The sequence below is a fragment of the Diabrotica undecimpunctata genome, chromosome 10 (genome assembly GCF_040954645.1).
Source record: "Diabrotica undecimpunctata isolate CICGRU chromosome 10, icDiaUnde3, whole genome shotgun sequence".
NCBI classification, from domain to species: domain Eukaryota; kingdom Metazoa; phylum Arthropoda; class Insecta; order Coleoptera; family Chrysomelidae; genus Diabrotica; species Diabrotica undecimpunctata.
The window spans coordinates 15,018,878-15,037,582 of NC_092812.1; the positions used below are offsets into that span (position 1 = coordinate 15,018,878).

The 18,705-nt window shown below is 35.2% G+C and overlaps 1 protein-coding gene and 1 long non-coding RNA gene across 7 annotated transcripts in view; one reads left to right on the forward strand and one right to left on the reverse strand.

The window, feature by feature from the left end:
* The window catches only part of Sap47 (Synapse-associated protein 47kD), a 127,659-nt gene that overhangs the window by 59,617 nt on the left and 49,337 nt on the right, over positions 1–18,705 (forward strand). The window lies entirely within an intron of this gene.
* LOC140452401 (uncharacterized) lies at positions 5,235–6,217 on the reverse strand. The gene is made up of 3 exons (XR_011952183.1): positions 5,973–6,217; positions 5,561–5,843; positions 5,235–5,424 (listed from the first exon to the last, which is right to left on the reverse strand). It is a non-coding gene; the product is annotated as an uncharacterized lncRNA (long non-coding RNA).

Genomic DNA, 18,705 nt, shown 5'->3' on the forward strand with positions numbered 1-18,705 from the left:
AATTCTAATTCCAACTTCAACATCCTCTACTGCTTCTTGAAAGATTTAATCAGAGTATAAGTTAAACAGCAAGGGTGATAGTATACATCCCTGTCGGACCCAACGTTTGATTTTGAGACCATTGGATTCTCCTTCCTCTGTCCGGAAAGACGATGGTTGATTCCAGTGAAGGTTGCTAATAATTCTTAGATCATAGGTGTTTATTCCTATGTTCGTTAATATCTCCATCAGATTGTTGTGTTTTACTGTGTCGAACACTTTATGGTAATCATTGAAGCATGCATAAATATCGCAATTCAGATCTCTACATCGTTGAAATAGCACCCACTGCGTTTTGAAAACCAAAATGTGTACGGCTGTTTTTTTCTTCGCATATTCTATATATCCTTTAATGTATGATTTTTAGAAATAACTTTAAAATGTGGCTCATTAGTCACAGGCTGGGCTTGGACATTAACTTTTCCAAAACCAAAATTCTGGTATTCCACAAAAACCCCCATGAACAAGTTACACCTAACATACAAATAACTGGTATCACCCTTCAGAGTTCCCAAAGCTTCATATACTTGGGCAGAGAACTAAATAGTCAACTAGACCACTCAAAAGAAATTAGAAGACGCATTGAAATAGCAAGATCTGGTTTCATGAATATGCGTAAAATGCTCTGTAACCCCAAGCTATCAGTCTCATTAAGATTGAGAACACTAAAGTGTTATGTGTAGTCTATATTACTATATGGCTGTGATACCTGGACATGGAAACAGTATGACGACAACAAATTAAATTAATTTGAAATGCGGATGTACCGCCGAATGCTAAGAATAAGCTGTACCAGCAGAACTACGAATGAAGAAGTACTGAGAGCAATGAACACACGCCCTCATCTGGTCAATACTATCAAAATTAGAAAGACGTCATATCTAGGACACATAATGCGCCATAGGGAATTTGAGCAGCTCCAGGTAATATTAGAAGGCAAGATTGAAGGTAAAAGGGACATAGGACGAAAGAAAAAAATCTTAGCTACGAAACATCAGAGATTGGACCCACACAAGAGGAAATTAATTAATTCATCAAGCCCAGAACAGAGAGAAATTTGCCATATTGATCACCAACCTCAACAGAGAAGGCACTTAGGAGGAGGAGGAATATTTTTGTTAGTCGTTGAGTATCGTCGGTGTTAAATAGGTTTATGAGTTCAGCATATGCAGTATCAGGTCCAGGAGCTTTGCCATCTTTTAGTTGTGATATTGCTTTTTCCACTTCATCTGATGTGATTGGTAAGTGGTCATTACATATGTAGGACTGAGGTTGTTCGGACCTATTATCATCAAAAAGTTCTTGTATGTATTTGGTCCATATGCATGTTTCTTGATTTTTATCTGTAATGTTTCCCTGCTAGCTATGTTGGATTTTTGAAGACCAGCTGCTTGTTTTACATTTTTATGCATATTAAATGTATCGTGTTTTTGTTCCAACACCTCTATCTCTTCACACTGTGTTTTTAACCAATTTTCTTTGGCCTTTCGTATTTCGGTTCTTATTTGTCTCTGAATATTTTTGTACATTCTTTTGTTATTCTTTGATTTTCTTCTTTCTTCATTCATTTTCAAAGAAGTCAATAAGTTCTTCCTGTGTTAAGTATCCATTGTTGGAGTTTTCTTTGAAGAATTGAATGGTACTTTTGATAAGATCTTCCACTAGGTTTCTGTTGTTTTCTTGTTGAGTTTTTGGTTTTTTGCTTCGTGGCTTCGGCTTCGACGAAGGCATTTTCGTTATCTCTTATTCGGGGGGTTAGGGTCTGGGATGAGGATGTATCTCGATCTAAGATATCCATTTGAGTCTCATTGGTTGCACTTTATCGGAGTATGCTTATTTCATAGACGTTTCAGCCTCAGTAAGAGAGGATTGTGTAGAGGAATTTATCGACAAAGGAGCTAATTGTTGTACTGTAGTTTCAATCTCAGTAGGAGAGTATTGTGTAGAAGAAATTGTCGAAAGCGGAGCTAATTGTTGTATTTCCTGTAGAGAGTTTAGATGAACAGTATTTTGGGTGTTGTTTGAAGGAGTCTGATTATTTTTATTGGGACACTGAGATGCAAAATGTCCTTGCTGCTTGCATAAGTAGCAAGATTGCTTTCTGCTTGCATAAGTAGCAAGATGGAAAAGAAAATTCGATATTTGTTATCCTCATGGTTAATTAACATATAATCGGGTAATTTGTCTAAGTTAGTTGGCGCTATAAAAGTGTATCGTCGGAAACTCAAGATATGCTTGAATGCTGTACTTGAAGTCCCTATCCTAAGAACGTCAATTGGAGTTCTGTATCTGTAGAGTAGGGAGGGCGAGTTAAGTTTCACAGCACTTAGGCCACAATTGACCCATTGTGCATCCTCCCAGGGAGCTGTCACCCTTAGCTCATTGTCCATCCTGCCATTTCTAGGAAGGTGGACAAGTCACCAGGAGACATCTCTCTTATGTGGGCAGGTGTGGGCCAGGACTCGCCGAACGCGTACTCTCGTATTAACGATAATTCTGGGCATTCACATAGGACATGCTCTACAGTTTCGTCTTCTCGTTCACACTTCGTACATAGAGGTGTGTCTGCTAGCCCCAGTGTATGGAGGTGTTTGCTTAGTTGACAATGACCAGTTAAAAAACCAACTGCCAAACGTAGGTTTTTCATGGTCATTCCCAAGTACTTCTTAGATGTTGACTCTTCAAGGTTACTTAGTGTTACCCTGGCAAGTTTACATCCTTTCCCTTCTTCCCATCTTTTTACGGTTTGCGTATGGGAGTGACATTTGACAATTTCTGCGATTATTGTAGTTGACCAACCAAAAAGATCCCCAGGTCCTAAGAGTCTTAGGCCTGCCGCCTTCCTAGCTAATTGGTCAGCAATGCGGTTGCCTTTATTCCTATTGTGTCCTTTAACCCACCTCAGGATGATGGTATTACCATCCGAAGCTTGAGTTAGTGACTCGTGACACTTCATTACTAAACCTGATGTAACACGTGGTCTATTCAAGGTTAGTAGCGCTTGTCTGCTATCTGTGCAGATCATTATAGTTTTACCTGCTATACCTTCTTGGGTTATCTCTTTTGCGGCTATGGAGATACCAGTCAGTTCTGTCTGAACTACGCTGGCGTTTTTGCCCATACCCCACTTTATTCTTAGGTTCAGTGATCTGGAGTATATCCCGCATCCTGAGCCTTCTTTCATTTTGGAGCCATCGGTGTATATGCAATAGGCATTTGCCACGTTTGTCTCCATATACTGTCCTGTTTCAATTTTGTAGGGTTTGTTAAAGACAAACTTTGGTTCAATTGAGTCGCAGCCTGCCTGTAGGAGTGGTAACGCATCCAACTCTCCTCGCCAGAAACGAGTTCTCAATTGTCCCATTCCTACATCAAGGTTTGCACCAGCTGAGTGCAGTCGCATCATTGTCACTAGCGCCACCTCTTTGACATATATATCTAGAGGCGTGATGCCAATGATCAACTCCATTGCAGCAGTTGGTGTTGTTTTCATGGCACCTGTTATATTTATGCATCCGACCGTTTGTCGACACTGCTCATAGGCAATATATGCTCTTTTAGCTCTACCATCTAAGTGTGAGTTCCATGTTAACTTCTTGTCAAGGGTAATACCAAGGTACTTCACCTCGTCAGAAAAATTTAGACTGTAGTTTAGAATCCTTGGGGGTATTAAGCCCGTGATTCTTCTTTTCCTGGTAAAGAGGGCCATCTCTGTTTTCTTTGGTTTTATAGATAGTGAGTGTTCCTTGCACCATGTTTCTATTAGTCGGAGAGCAACTTGTGATCTCTCACATAGTGTGTTCTCAAACTTACCGCTTTGCAGGACAGCAATGTCGTCTGCATAGGCTATTGTGTAGAAACCGTTGCTTCTGAGTTGGTCAACGAGGGTATCTAGAACTATGTTCCAGAGTAGTGCTGATAGCATCCCTCCCTGTGGACAGCCCCTCGTAACCATGCCTCTAACAGAAACGTCTTTTCCATTTATGCTTATTGCTCTATTAGAGAGCATACTGAATATCCATTCTCTTATGGCCAGGGGAACATTCCTGACGTTGAGCTGTTGGGTGATAGTTGGGAATGTGGTTTTATCAAACGCTCCCTCAATGTCTATGAATATACCTAGGGTGGATTCTTTATTATCCAGCGATCTTTCAATTCTTCCCACTACATGATGCAGTGCAGAATCGGTAGATCTTCCCGAAGTATATGCATGTTGATTTGGGTGAAGTGGGTTATGGACCAGAACTTCATCCCTTATGTACCTCTCGCATAGCCCTTCCATCGTTTTCAACAGAAAGGATGTTAGGCTAATTGGTCGGAAAGCCTTTGGTAGGGTGTAGTCCATCCTACCTGGTTTTAGTATGAAGACCACACGTACCTCTCTTCACTTCCTAGGAATATATCTCAGAACCAAAGAGGCTCTGAATATTTCCACGAGGTGCGGCAGAAGGATATCCAGTCCCCACCGTAGTAGGGCTGGATATATGCCGTCAGGTCCTGGTGATTTGAAAGGGGTGAAGCACAATATGGCCCATTTTACCTTTTCCTCATTAATCATTGTTCTGGCGAGATGCCAGTCGTTTGTTGAGGGTATAATTGCAGTCAATTGGAGTTATTAGATGTACACCTAAGTTTTTCAGTTGTTCTATAATGCCCTGCGGAATACTTGGACAAACGTTGGAAATAATCAATTGTTCATTTGGAGTTATTAGCCTTCGGGCTTGAATATGTTCTTGATTAATTACTACAATCCCATTATCGTTTGCTAGAAACTCGTCGTTTACGTCGTTTGGTTATAATTTTAGAAATAGAATGTATTTTTCTGGGATCCACTTTACAAGTTACTGCATTAAGGTAAACTTCAATATTAGAGTTTGGGAATGAGTGAAGTAGGACTGCTTGTTTTTGTTTGGAAATTTATTTGTAGGTTGATTAAGAGCTGTAGAATATAATTTTGATGGTTGGTTTACAAGTAGATTGCCAGAACTTTCCATGGTGGAAGATTTCGCTGCTGAATCGATTTCCATGCTTGAGCTAAGTAACCTGAATACGACCCTGGTGCTTATAATGAATCATTACCGGAAGGACTGGTAATTAACCTCACGCCAAATCGGCGAAATAGTTGTTTACCCTTGATTTGATTAGATGAAATAGGAAAAATCAAACTTACAGTTTTTAGTCCAGAAGAAGTAACACTTTAACATTACACCTTTGTTTAAATTTTAGATATAAACAAAATTCTACATTTGAAACAAAAAATCCTCATTTTGTCCAAACTAACAAGCTAATATTAAATATCAATTATCTAATTGCTGATATGTTCTGCACTCAAAAGCTGTTGATTTGTGCTGGCACTGCGGTTGTTTTGGTACTTTTCCGGTGTATCTGAAATAGAAAGAAAACTGTGTTCAGATCTCCTGAAAAATTGGTGAATAAAATCAAGAGATTTTATTGAAGAGATATAGAAAACAAGAGATTCAAAAATAGGTTTAAGCCATACTGTTACAAATAGTATACTTACCTGAAACGTTTCTTAACATTTCATTTCCATTTTTCAGGTTGTCTAATTCTTTTTCGGCATTTAGTTGGTGTTACTGACACGGGTGAAATATCTATTTGTTTATATTAACTTAAAAGTTCTTAAATTTCGATTAATGTACTATTAAATGCTAAAAATTTGTAAATAACCAAGCACTGATTAAAGAGAATAGGCCATGTTACTTGTTTACGATATTCAGGTCACGTGAATGAAAGAAAGTCTCCTGATTGGCTCTTTTAAGCATTGGTTGTTTTGACACGGAAATCTCCAAAAACATAGGTTACTTTGAAACGGAAGTATACTTCCACTATACTAGGCGACTCATTTATACCTATCAAATAGTGCCTATCACATATTTGAAGAAAAAGAAATAAAAATTCTATTTAAAATTTACTGTTTATATTTCTTTTAAACTGCTCTCTTTTAAAATTTCAATTTTGTGAGTTAATACAGTTTAGCTCTGAGGTAGAGATAGTGCAAGCACTCCTGACCACGGCGCAATAGACGAAATTAGGTTTAATCCTCACTTCCATGCGAAACGCATTGTACTATGCACTGTATAATTCCACTTACAATAGAACCTTTCGGCCTTTACGTGAATTTGACTCCACCTTCGCGCAGCTCCATGGTCAGGAGTGTTTGAACTATCTTTACAGATATGCACTTTGGTTTTTTTTAATTATTTTGGTAATTAAAACATTCCTACAATTAACGTTTTTCAATAACTTTCGAACGGATAATATAATTAGTATGTGGGTATTTAACAATTGTATTTTTAATTTAATCTAACGTCGAGAATTATAAAATACAATCAATCCTTAGGTATCTAAAATCTCAGGATTTACCCAATTTAATTTTAAATTTAATGCAATAACTATAATAGTTATTTTCATAGATTTACAGTAAACAACTGAAAAAACATATAAAGTAGATACCGACATTATTAAATATTCGAAACAAATATTTTTAGATTATAACCTCGAAACTTTCGAAAGAATAATATTAGTATGTGGGTATTTAACGATTGTTTTTTAATTTAATATAACGTCGAAAATTATGAAACTTACAGTGTGTATTAAAATATATAACTTTACTGTATTTTGGAATACACAGGGTATATTTCTGATTGACTGATTGGAATACATATGTTTTATTGACACATTTACATAAGGAAATCTTTATTAAAAACTTCTTTGTAAATCCTCGTCAGAAATGAAAATATTGACCCTGTAAGTCATGTGTGATACAAATATACGTTTGTCTATGTCTATACAACCTAGAACAAAGACTTTCGAGAAGTTTCGAGCTAGAGTATGTTTCAACTATAATGGCGGAAATTTCTAGGAATAGTAAAGCGTTAGAAAACAAAGCAGTGGCGTTCCAAAAAATACTTATGATTTAAATCCAATTGTAAATATAGGTACACACAATTTATTAAACAATGATATTAGATAATATTTTTGGCAATATTGTACTACATTTTAATACATATTATTATACTATATCACATACATATATTGTCTGTGTGTGAAACCATAGATTACAGTATTACAGATTACAGTATTAATAAATATTAATTATAAAGATTTTTTAACTTTAACTTTAAAACCTTTATTATATATATTATTACTCACTTAAACGTCACAAAGTTAAATAGAAGAATATACGAAATGATTGTAATAAATTAAAAAAATAATACATACATACAGGACAGTTTGGAAAACTTAATTACATCTATGCGACGTTCACTTTCCAAATACTTATCTTCAACCTTGACAACATGTTCACACACTTTCTTCCAGTTATCTACAGTTACTCAAGCAAATTCCTGTTCCACCAACACTTTTACCACCAACCTACTTCTTTTGAAATGTTTTTGAACAATCCTTTGCCACTGTCATCTGTCCAGCTATTTGGGGTAGTGTGTCCTGTATGTACATAGGTTTCATCAACATATACAATTGACTTACAGTCGGCTCACAATTTGTTGATAGCTCACTACAAGTTTAACCCTCATTAGGGAACTGAAATACAGAGAGGATAGTTAATACGATATAATAGTAAAAACCAACCTGAAACTGATGGTTTAAGATGTTTTCGACTAACCCACCTTGTATCTGAAGGAATACAATACCTTATAATCCTATTACGAGGGTATTTTGAATGGTTAACAGATTACCGACCAGTGTCGTAGAGTATATGATTGAAACATTTATTTGAACTAAATAAATATATTTTTTAAATTGTACTTATGTAAATTGTATTTTTTAATAAAACTTATTTATTTTATTCAAAAATAAAAAGTTTCTTGCCATTTGTAAAAGATACATTTATTAAATTAAGGGGAAAGGCGCCAAATGTCGCCTGTCAAAATGTTCAATGTGTTTTAAATGTATCCATTATTTTCTAATCCGGAGAAAACTAATCAATATTTTTGAAAAATTTAAACGCAGAATGAAAGATTACATTATTACTAAGGGCAGAAAGCCCCTGAAAACTTCTACAATGTTTATTTTAATATGTTATGTAACAGGGGTGAAAATAAAAGAGAAAATATAGTATAATTTTTAATTGAAAAATATTGCATGCAAAAGAAACTTTTTATTTATTCTAATAAATATTTCATTCTGCCTTTAAATTTTTCAAAAATGCTGTTTAGTTTTCTCAGGATTTGAAAAAAAAATACATTTAAAACACATTGAACATTTTGACAGGCGACATTTTGCGCCTTTCCCCTTTAATACCTTACGATTACAACTATTATTACTTACCTTATATAATTACGATTAGAAAACTATTCAAATTCAAAATAAATAGGATCAACTTCGGAATCCGAGTCATCTTGAGGGTTAATAATTAGCGGTTGTGTCTCTACGGTCGCATCAATTATTATCAAGATCCCACATTTTTTGTTCTTCTTCTATTACATGCCTTACTGCATCTTTCCAGTTTTGTTCTGTAATATGTTGTAAAGACTCGTATAACAATTCACGTACAGCTTGTATTTTATATAACGTATTTTTTCTAGCCACATAACTTTTCATTTGTGCCCAAATGAGGGCACAGGAAGGACTGTAATGTTTCGCCTTTCCGCCATTTTGTCAACTACGTATTCCTTGAACTTAGATTTGTGTTGCCGGGCAATTTTTAGAAGTTCTGCTTTTACCATTCCATCTTCGTAAGGCAGATACTTATTCCGCAGCCAGTCAAGAATATCCTGTTTCTTCCACGCAGTCGTTGGAAGTCTTTCTACTAGTCGTGAATGATAAGGTGCATTATCTAATACTATAATTGAATTTGGTGGTATGTGTTCAATCATCTGCTCAAAATACTCTTCGAAAACATCAGCTGTCATCTCCTCGTGATAGTCTTTTGTGCTTTTGGACTGAAATTCCAACAAACCATGCTTAACAAATCCTTTTTTACTGCCAATCTGAGAAATTATTAATCTACTGCCTTTACCAGAAGGTGGGGAGATACCAGTAGACCAACCTTCCATAAAGGCTTGCCTGGAGCTTAATATATTTTTAGCTGACCAAATTTTTTTTTAGAGTATGACCTGAGTTTACCCACGTTTCATCTTGGTAGAAGATGGGCCTTCCTTCAGCCCGGAATTTTGGTATGGATCTTAGATAATTTCTTCTCCAACATATTATCTTCTCCCGGTCAATCAAAAGTGATTTTCGGTCTGATTTCTCCCACCGGAAATTTAATTCTTTTAAAACTTGCCACAATTTAGTTCGTCCGATATGAAGCAAATCCGGGTCGTCTCTAACTTCTTGTAAAATTTTGTTTAGGTTTGGTATTTCTTTTTTGAAAAAAAAATCCATGAATTTTCCTTCGAATACCATTTTTGGCAAATCCATCAATTTCAATAGGCTTTTTCCCTCTCTTTAAGTGTTCGTTTGTGTTTGGGTTAGCTATACCGTGTTTTTTTCTTTCTGATAGGACCCTATATATAGTTGACTCTCCTACGCCAGTCATGTTGGCACAACTTTCGACTATGTTGCGAACAGTGTTTGTGGGATTCTGAGAAACCAGAGCATCGTGAACATTCAGGACAATAGTCTTCTCTCTTGGTGAATAGACAGACTTACTGACTGTACGCAACAGTACCGGTGTAAAACTTGATGATGTTGATGATGAAGCCATCACAAACAATCCAACAAAACGAGCACGAGCGAAAGGTACGTATATGTTCGTAGGTATATGGAATAAAAAATCACTCACGCACTGCATATAATTCGCAAAAGAAATATTCGAGACGCTAATTACTGCCGTAGACGCGGACACACCGACGAGCCGTAAATTACATGCGATCAAAAACGTATTAAACAAAACTATTGTTTTCGTTCGTAATAACTTCACCCTTTTAAGTTAAGTTTCGAATATAAACTGAACAAACGAGGCACGTGGCCAAGTGGCCAAAGCATACCTATTATATTATTAAAAATCTGGGGAATTCCATCCTAATTATCTTGCAACGAATAGTACCTTCGGATATGAATTCCAGGTTTTCTAGTAAAGTGATTAAACGCGAAGATTAGTATTGAAATATCCAAAGAGATAAGGTATTCTTATTTACAAAATTGTTAATGGTTAAATTCTTATTTTTATTAATATAATATAATTACATAACATTAGCCGTGAAAGTTTTAATTGTTTTTTTGCTAAATATATTAGTATTAAAATATTAATATTAGATATATAACAGTATTAAAAAATATTATATTATTATTTAATGAATAAACACCTCAGGGACGCCTATGGTTTACGACCGTTTTATGAGTTTGAGGCACATTTCGTGCTCTCAACAATTTATGAACGGAGAATATGCTTCGCTTCTGTAATATTTAATTTTGTCCAAATATTTAATGCGTAGAGCGCGAATATCATTCCGTTCAATTAATAAACGTCGATTATCTTCGTTTTCTTCCATTTAAATCCCAAATCTTTCACAATTTTGTAGAGAAAACTCACACTTTCAGTCCACTCGTACACCTCTTCAAGCTTTTTCTGCAAAAGCTTCAATGATACACGACAACGTTCAGTCTCATGAAAACGATGAATGGTATTTCTAATGAACTGTTTGTCATACTCCCTCAAGTCTGTCACGGTTGATTTCCTTTTAGCTAGTATTGTAGTTGGAAATTTCAGTGTATTATTTGACTCTGCGTTTGTTAACATACCCGCTTGTTGAATGATCCTTTCTACTACGTACAGTACGTAAAGATACTCCAGTAGTTTCACTCACACGTTGTTTAATACTGATTCGATTATCTTCAGGAAATAGTATTTGCATATATTTAAACACATTGAAATCCAGTGACTAGAAATTCTCGGAAATAATTCTTATCAGTTCTTTGTATGTTCTTAACGAGTCGTTAAGAGCGTATGCGCAAAATTTCGGGCCAATGCTTTTTAAATGCATTCATTTTTTTCGAATCCTGAGAAAACTAACAAATATTTTTAAAAAATTTAAACGCAGAATGAAAGATTACATTATTTCTGAGTGCCGAAAGTCCTTTAGAATAAACAAAAAGTTTTTTTGAATGAGATATTTGAAATTAAAAATCACACTAAATTTTCTTTTTTTTTTTTTTCACCCCTGTAACTTATTAAAATAAACATTATAGAAGTTTTCAGGAATTGTCGGCCCTCAGTAATAATGTATTCTTTCATTCTGCGTTTAAAATTTTTAAAAATACTTATTTGTTTTCTCAGGATTCGAAAAAAATTAATGTATTTAAAAAGCATTGGCCCAAAATTTTGCGCCTACGCTCTTAAGGAGTCATTAATAATGACTTTATAATTACAGTTTTAAGGTTACTGATACTAAATTAAAAATTAACTTTTACCAAACTTAGTATCAATTATTAAAGATGGTATTATAACAAACAAAAAGTTTGGTATTTATAAAACAATCTGTGTACAATTTAACTCCACTTATTATTTAAGTGAGTAATAATTTTGTAATTATTCTTCGTTCACAAATTGTTGAGAGCACGAAATATGCCTCAAACTCAAAACGGTCGTAAATCATAAGCGTTCCTAAGGTGTTTATTCATTAAATAATAATATAATGTTTTAATACTGTTATATATATAATATTGATAATATTTTAATACTAATATATATATATAAATAATATATATTTAAATAAAAATAAGAATTTAACCATTAACAATTTTGTAAATAAGAATAGCTTATCTCTTTAGATATTTCAATACTAATCTTCGCGTTTAATCACTTTACTAGAAAACTTTCATCGGAACAAACTTTTCGGAATTCATATCCGAAGGTACTATTCGTTGCAAGATAATTAAGATGGAATTCCCCAGATTTTTAATAATATAATTATATTCGAAACTTAACTTGAAAGGGTGAAGTTATTACGAACGAAAACAATTTTTTTGTTTAGTACGTTTTTGATCGCATGTAATTTACGGCTCGTCGGTGTTTCCGCGTCTACGGCAGTAATTAGCGTCTCGAATATTTCTTTTGCGAATTATATGCAGTGCGTGAGTGATTTTTTATTCCATATACCTACGAACATATACGTACCTTTCGCTCGTGCTCGTTTTGTTGGATTGTTTGTGATGGCTTCATAATCGTGTTTTACACCGGTACTGTTGCATACAGCCAGTAAGTCTGTCTATTCACCAAGAGAGAAGACTATTGTCCTGAATGTTCACGATGCTCTGGTTTCTCAGAATCCCACAAACACTGTTCGCAACATAGTCGAAAGTTGTGCCAACATGACTGGCGTAGGAGAGTCAACTTTATATAGGTTCCTATCAGAAAGAAAAAACACGGTATAGCTAACCTAAACACAAACGAACACTTAAAGAGAGGGAAAAAGCCTATTGAAATTGATGAATTTGCCAAAAATGGTATTCGAAGGAAAATTCATGGATTTTTTTTCAAAAAAGAAATACCAAACCTAAACAAAATTTTACAAGAAGTTAGAGACGACCCGGATTTGCCTCATATCGGACGAACTAAATTGTGGCAAGTTTTAAAAGAATTAAATTTCCGGTGGGAGAAATGAGACCGAAAATCCCTTTTGATTGACCTGGAGGAGAACATGATGTTGGAAAAGAATTTATCTAAGATTAATACGAAAATTCCGGGCTGAAGAAAGGCCCATTTTCTACCAGGATGAAACGTAGGTAAACTCAGGTCATACTCTAAAAAAAATTTGGTCAGATAAAAATATATTAAGCTCCAGGCAAGCCTTTATGGAAGGTTGGTCTACTGGTATCTCCCCACCTTCTGGTAAAGGCAGTAGATTAATAATTTCTCACATTGACAGTGAAAAAGGATTTGTTAAGCATGGTTTGTTGGAATTTCATTCCAAAAGCACAAAACACTATCAGGAGGAGATGACAGCTGATGTTTTCGAAGAGTATTTTGAGCAAATGATTGAACACATACCACCAAATTCAATTATAGTATTAGATAATGCAATGAAAGTTTCTTTTGCATGCAATATTTTCAATTAAAAATTATACTATATTTTCTCTTTTATTTTCACCCCTGTTCCATAACATATTAAAATAAACACTGTAGAAGTTTTCAGGGACTTTCTGCCCTGAGTAATAATGTAATCTTTCATTCTGCGTTTAAATTTTTCAAAAATATTTATTAGTTTTCTCCGGATTCGAAAATAATGGATACATTTAAAACACATTGGAAATTTTGCCAGGCGACATTTGGCGCCTTTTTCCTTAATTAAATAAATGTATCTTTTACAAATGGCAAGAAACTTTTTATTTTTGAATAAAATAAATAAGTTTTATTAAAAAATACAATTTACATAAGTACAATTTAAAAAATATATTTATTTAGTTCAAATAAATGTTTCAATCATATACTCTACGACACTGGTCGTTCATATCTAACCATTCAAAATACCCCCGTAATAGGATTATAAGGTATTGTATTCCTTCAGATATAAGGTGGGTTAGTCGAAAACGTCTTAAACCGTCAGTTTTAGGTTGGTTTTTACTATTATATCGTATTACTTATCCTCTCTGTATTTCAGTTTTCTAATTAGGGTTAAACTTGTAGTGAGCTATCAACAAATTGTGAACCGGGTATAGTGCGATTTCAAATAATTTAATTTATTTAATATTGCAACGTCACTGTATGGGTGTGATCATAGATATTCTATTGTCTGCGCGATTAACTATTTCGTGGAAGGGTTCGCCACTCGATTTGAAATAAGCTGTAGCTTGGTTCATATCGTAGTAGGTATCTAGTTCGAGAAAACAAACTAAAGACAGAAAATCTGTTAATGCACCTCTGCTTTTCATTTATGAACTGTTTTTATCCACAAAGACATTAGACTGTAATAATTCAATGAAGCTATGCTACGAAATCTATTAACAATATCTAATGATCCGAAACACTTGTTCCAATAATTGAAGTCGGAAAAAACGGTTGTTATATTATTTCGAATCTAATAATAGAGCAAAACGTAGAGGGCCTTAAGGATTCATTTAATACAATAAGAGCCCTTGGAAGAACGGTATAAAAAGTGTTTATCTCTATGTGGGAGTACTTTAATAATGTTAGATAAGAGGCGCCTTTTGTACCGAGTAATAATTAATTTTCTACATCAAAAATGTTTTTTGTGGATTTCAGAAGACTTAGTCAGAAATCGCAATTTTTAAACAACATTGATTACATACCGACGAATAGATTAACGTGAAATACATGTTATAAAAAAGCAATGGACAGCACAAGTTTGTTCTTGGATATTTCGTCAAGATATATGTTACCATATCGACGGCTGTATGCAATAGTAGCACAACACAAAACCTGGTAATTTTTCAAACAGGAGTTTAAAGTTTGTTTGCCAATAATTTTGTCTTATTTGTTTTACTACATGGATTGGAATTTTTGAAAAAAAATTTGGTGTATTTGGGAGAGCGTTAGGTAGCCTTTAATGAATTGTAATACAGACTTTTAAATTCCACCGTTATTTTGAGTAGTGCCACTTATGCGCATCAACATTTTGTCTTTCAAGACTAATTAAGGCAAATACAAAACTGGCATTTTTTGTGTTATTCCCATCAACTGAAATAAAGATTCAATAAAGAATATTACAAGTTAGATTAGATTAAGAGAGGTGGCCTTTCGGCCTATTCCACTGCGACATTTTCAGTTATATTGTGGTCCTCTAGTCCTAGATAACATTCTCTAGCCTGACCCTTTTTATAAAGTCTAGTAGCTTCGAGACTGTACCTTCCGTGTAGCTATTTGCCGGTGGATTTTCTTCTCCTAATGCAAAGAACCGCACATTTGCCAGACTGTCACACTGACATAAAATGTGCTCTGCTGTTTCTTCTTCGAGGTGACAGAATCTGCACAAGTCATCATCTGATAATAATCCCATCAGCTTCAAGTGCCTATTCAGCTTACAGTGCCCTGTTAGAAGACCTACTATGGCATTGACTTTTTTCCTGTCTTTGCTTATTAGGTCTGCCGTAAATTTTGGCAAATGTTCTCTAATAAACTGTTTCGCCTGTCTTTGTCCTGGTGAATTCCTCCACCATTCCAGAGATTTGTGAGCTACCCACTTCCTTGTAGCCGTTCTTGTTACTGATTTTGCAACTCCGCAGAAGCGTTTCGGTCCAATGAATGGCAATGATGAGCCTTGTTTGGCCATTTCATATGCTTTTTCATTGCCCTTATGACCCTCGTGCCCCGGTACCCAGGCTACCGTAACCTTGCTACGGTCTCCTAGTTTATTTAGGGCACACACGCAATCCCATACTAGCTTAAAATCTACAGAATTGAGTGCCTTAAGCGCTGCCTGACTATCTGTGAAGATGGCAACTGAACAGAACGTTCTTTCCTGCCTTTCTATTTCTTCCACGCAGTGATGGATTGCAGTTATTTCCGCCTGGAAAACTGTCACATCCTTAGATAGACTTACCGGAAAATGTATTCCTTGATTTGTCCCTACTATGCCGGCTCCCACTCCGATGTTTTTGAGTCATCCGTGTACCAGGTAGCAGCAGCTTGTATGGGTACACCTTTATTCCAGTCTTCCCTGCCTGGTATCTTAATTGTGAACTTATTGTTAAAGCTATATCTCGTAACTGTTGCATCGATAGGTTTCCCCATCACAATATCGGCTTTTAGCTCCTCGATTAGCTTTCTGTTGTCAGTACCATGCATCTGGCTTATATGTCGCTGACTATGGATTAATCTGTGCATCATGGATCTGGCTTCGCCCAGTAGGAGTTGTTTTTAAGGCCCCCGTAATACACAAGCATGCTAGCCTTTGTGTATTACCTAGCAGCCTTATTGCTCCCATTTGTTGCGTCTTTGTCCACCCCGTCACCGAGCCATAGGTTATCATGGGTCTAATAACCTTTGTATATAACCATAGAGTCATTTTGGGGTTAAGTCCCCAATTCTTACCGCACATTCTTCTACATCTGTCCAAGGACATAGTAGCTTTCTGTGTGGTTTTTAGAATGTGAGTATTCCATGTAAGCCTATGATCAAAAGATACCCCAAGGTATTTTGTTTCTTTGGCAAATGAAATCTCTGTTCTTCCCAGCACCGGTGGTTTTAGGCCTTGTAGTGCTGTTTTTTTGGTAAAGTTGACAATTTGTGTTTTCTGAGCATTGACTATCAGTCTCTCTTGTTTACACCAGTCGTCAACTATATTTAGGGCTGCTTGCATTCTCTCAGACACTACCTGAGCAAACCTGCCCCTGACAACGATTGCTATATCGTCAGCATATCCTAGACAATAAAAGCCTTCTGTGGACAGATTTCTGAGGAGATCATCTACCAAGGTTGCCCAAAGTAGAAGGGACAGAACTCCTCCTTGTGGACAGCCTCCACCTACTTTTGCTTTGATGCTTGCTTTACCCAGAGTGGACATTACTGTCCTATTCTCCAGGGATGCCCTTATCCATCTGCATATTACCGCAGGTGCGCCTCGTCTACTCATAGCCCCTATCAAAGAGCTGGTGGTAACATTAAAAGTAAACATATTACAAGTTACTTGAATGATAAAATGTGAATACACAAATATAAGGAGAACGAAATAAAAAAGTATATATTGATAATAATAGGAAAAGTTAGACTTAACAATGCTTTGAATGTCAGTAGAACTCAGAGTGAATTGGTGGAACATTCTTGTCTTCACAAAAGCTAGTAAGGTCTTTTTTCTTCTTTTCAGTTATTGGCAGGCTGCCAGTCTAAGCTTTTTCTAGTTCTATAATATCCATGCTTTCTAAACCTTTTCTTGTTTCTTTGTTGGTGGTGTCAACTGATCTGTACTTCTCTTGTGCAAATGAAGTTTGAAAATAGTAGTGAATACTAGAGCTTTTTTTATGCGAATTTCACAAATGTCGTTGAAATGAACAGTATTTCCTTGGACATATTCATTGAAACTTGTCGCTGTTTTAGTATTTAACTTTTCCAGGTCCAAAAAATCATTATGACAATTCGAATGGTTGTTTGCAACGAGCCATTCGGATTAGCATAGCGTAATGAGTCGTTAGATAAATATGCCCTCCGTTTAAAGCTTTAGTGATATTTGTTTCGATTAAAGAGTGGCAGCTGTCACCCTCATTTTGAGTATGGCGGACAACTAAATAGCGATGAGTTATAGAAGAAATTTTAAAATGGTTTACAGCGTACTGATACATTGAAATTAAATACTTGTTTTTTCCTTGGCCACCACAATTTTCTGAGTAAAATATGAATTTCAAATCGTCAAAATCGGTTTTTATAGGTGTTTGTTCCAAATACATCAGCAGGCACGAACCAATTTCTATGGCACCTTAACTACCTTCTCATTCGTGCCAAACATAGCTGTGCACATTTCCCAGTCCCTATTTCTGAAGTTCACATATAGGGAAATGATATGTTGTTAGCTTAGATTTATAATAGAAAGCGGAAACGTTTCCTTTTGGTGTCGGTAGAGCAGCTTGTAAGGCAAAACAAGAACTTTTTGTAAGTTAGTTACATTCTCTTTGTCAAGTGTTTTTAGCTTCCGGCTTAAGTTTTCTCCTTATGATTGTTATTATAACTATCTTCTAGGGCTAGGTTTTCTTCACTGCTCGAATTTTTGTATTTTTCACAATACTGACATTGATCTTCTTTGGGAGAAAGAATGAATAGTTAATATATAATTAAAAAGTTTACGATATAAACAAATTTTTACAAATTTATCATTGTCTCTTTGGCAATCAACTTTATAATCATTGTACAGATCTGTCAATGTTTTGCCTCCTTCTATATATTTTTTTGAGGTACTACTTCGACAATAGTGGTTCTCCATTTTCGGAATTGAAGAAAGGTGCATGCTATGTTTAACATTTTGATCGTTGGTTGACTGCCAGTCAAAGTGGCCGCAACTAATTTTAATTCAATTAATGGTAATTAATTTTTGAACAAAAATTTCGTCCATTTATTTTTTAAATAAATTGCGCTGCTCATGACGTATATGCATAGTTTTTATATCAAATTAAAGCTAATTGTTGTTTGTTTAATATGATGAAAACGGTTGCTTGAGAAAAGATGATAGCAAATTAGGGTTGCCAGCTGTTAAAAACGCGAGGTATCAAAGATAAAGTAAAAGAGAGATAGCGCGTAATGCCACTGGTTTGACATGGATAGTGTCAGTTGTGTGAGTTTTTAAAGTATCCGTTGATAGATGATAGTGTTTATACATATTGTCGTTGCGCTCTATCTATATTTTACTTTATCCTCTTTTACTTTGATACCTCGCGTTTTTAACATCTGGCAACTCTAATTTGCGACAATTTTTTCTCAGGAAATCTTATATAATCATATTAAAAAAATTAGCTTTAATTTGATATACAGTGTGTCAATTTTAAAACTTACAATGGGCTATATCTCACGAACAAAAGCTGATATCGAAAAAGGCTTGAAATCGTTTCTAGGATAGTAAGGGGGAACTAAAATGACATGGAAGAGAACTCACCCCATCAACCCCCTAGGCCCCACCCATCACAACCAAAAAAGTTTAAATTGCAAACCTCTACTTGTGTTACATCACTGAAAAGACTATAAAAATGCTATCCAATGGTATAAATAATAATTATACAATAATTATACGGGGTGAAGCA